Consider the following 2,500-nt stretch of genomic DNA (forward strand, 5'->3'; position numbering starts at 1 on the left):
TTGGGCGTAACGTGCAATAAACCAATCAGAGCGTCATCTCACATTCCCTTTAACAACAGGCGCGCCTGTTCCATAGCGGATTGCTATTATGATGGCGGATTTGCCAGGTGCAGCCAGGAACGGTTCACAGCGCTATAGTCAGTTGGGAACAGTTTGCTATTGATTTTTCCTCTTGACAAAATGTAATACAGAAATGTCACTTTCCGATGTTTTGGGATCACTCTCACTGAATCACGAGGTTATGAATGCATGGTGATATTTTTGCAATGTAATCTAACATTACCTCACTATAGACAATGCAGATATGCAGATCTGTCAGATAAGCTCTCCTCTCCCGTGCTGCTGCTGGGGCATTTGGGTTAAATGGCATCGGCATGCAGTTCAACATCACGTCTCATTAAGTCCTCTAATATTTCCTAATTTATGTCATCAACACATCCGTGATTCGTGGAAATGTGTTCGCTAGATTTATAAAGCCATACACAACGATAAATTGGAACAAAACTAAAGGTAACTTTAGCCTTTATAGGGCTGTATAACGTTGTCCAAATTAATAGGTCGTAATTAGGCGTTGTTGTAAAGATATTGCATGTAGATGTACTATATAGGCTACAACATTTTTACTTGACCAATGCACAAACAAAACTGGGAAACGGACAAATATTATCAAGGCTTTGAATGTTTCCATCTGTGCACAGGGTGTCTGTAGATCGGTGTGCATAGCATTCATTTCTGCAGGCCTGTGGCCATGCATGCGCCCTTAAAATAGCATCTGAATTGGTGCCACTGACTTTAGACCAGGAGGTTCCTGGTCTGTGGCAGAATTGTTTTCTGAAACTGCAAAATATCAACAGGGACCGTTTGCGCCGGAACATGCCCCCTCTTTTTGCTGAAATGCCCCCGTGGGCGCAGATGTACCTGTGGAGGGAAAATTCCAATATGCGCTGACTGCAAAATAGGAAAGACAAAAGCGCGAGTATACAAAGTCAATTGCACTGGTATGCAAGATAGAGCCCACTGTGTGTTCACTGTGTGCTGTGTGTGTTTCACTAATTCACGGATTGGGATAAATACAGAGACCAAATTTCCCTCATGGGATCAAAAGAGTATTTATACTATACTTACTTATACTTACTTACTTATACACACAGATACACAAACACACATACTCACACATACAAACACATACACACACATACTCACACATACAAACACATAGTGTTAATTTCGTTAGACGAGACGAGAGGAAATATGTTCGTCAACAACCTTTTTTTTCATGACTAAGACGAGACGATGACGAGACGGCAGTAATGTCCTGAAACACTGACTAAGACTATCTTAAGATGCATTATTGTTGACGAAAAAAGACGAGACTAAAATGTTTTGCATGAAATAAAAACTAAGATAAAATCTCTCTTCATTTTCGTCTACAAAATGAGAAGACAGAATATCTAGCTGTTACAATTTCAAAATATTCCGAATGAGGAATACGCAACAGCTTTCCTGTAGGCTAGTCTACGTGCTGTTGCTGCAACCCTGTGGCTGCAACACGAAACTACATGGAACAAGAACACTGGAGATTTCCAGCTACCTAAGCTTTATGCCACAATGCTACATACCCAGAAGTTGAAGCTTCTCTCATACATATTAACATCCCCCAGAATGTCCAATCGAAAATGTTCATCATGTAATGTCAACTATTAAACTAGTTAGACTGATGATGCAAAGTTTGCTAGCAAGTAAGCTAATATGGAAAGTTCGCTAGCAAGTTAGCTATGGCTAAGATGGAGAGTCTGTTTGGGGAATGTGTTGTGTTTGGGCGCATATCGCCATCTAGCAAGGCGGAGTAAAACATTAATACTTTGGCCTACGACAGTGTTTGTCAAACTTTTTCAGTTTCAGGACCACTTAACTAACCCTAGCTAAAAAAAAAATTAGTCTACACAATAGGCCTACTCACTGAACCACCTTGCTTATTGTCTTTGCACTTTGCTTATTGTGTCAGAGGATTCATACTGTATGATTTAAACTGGCATATCTCACATAGACAGTGTTGCAGAACTGTTTGGATGTACATACAAGTTGGTTCAATATTGCAAACAACTCATCTATATTATATTTTACCACGTCTGCTCGCGGACCACTTGGGATAGCTTGCGGACCACCAGTGATCCCCGGACCACACTTTGAGAAACACTGGTCTACGAATATGACCGTGGTCCAGTCGAATCTTTTACTGTCTATGGTCAAATCCCAGCCGAGCTATAACTGTAGCTCGACTTACCTGTGCATGTAAAAATACTAACTGACAAAAAATCAAAATGAGTAATTATAACAGACCTGTAGCCCTGTGGACACAATATTGTTGGAAAATTGAGATGTGTGAAACACTATTTGACTCAAATGGTAATAATTTGTTATAAAAAAAAGACTAAAATGTGTTTGACTAAGACTAAGATACCTTTAGTTTTCTTTTGACTAAAACTAGACTAAAATGACG

The 2,500-nt window shown here is 39.8% G+C and overlaps 1 protein-coding gene across 2 annotated transcripts in view; it reads left to right on the top strand.

The window, feature by feature from the left end:
- Positions 1 to 2,500, top strand: part of creb5b (cAMP responsive element binding protein 5b) — a 56,765-nt gene that overhangs the window by 20,884 nt on the left and 33,381 nt on the right. The gene's annotated exons all lie outside the window — the stretch shown is intronic.

The sequence above is a fragment of the Alosa pseudoharengus genome, unplaced genomic scaffold (assembly GCF_046254945.1).
Source record: "Alosa pseudoharengus isolate Yale_2024_CS ecotype anadromous, Long Island Sound unplaced genomic scaffold, YU_APseudo_1.1 YU_APseudo_1.1_scf_12, whole genome shotgun sequence".
Classification (NCBI taxonomy): domain Eukaryota; kingdom Metazoa; phylum Chordata; class Actinopteri; order Clupeiformes; family Clupeidae; genus Alosa; species Alosa pseudoharengus.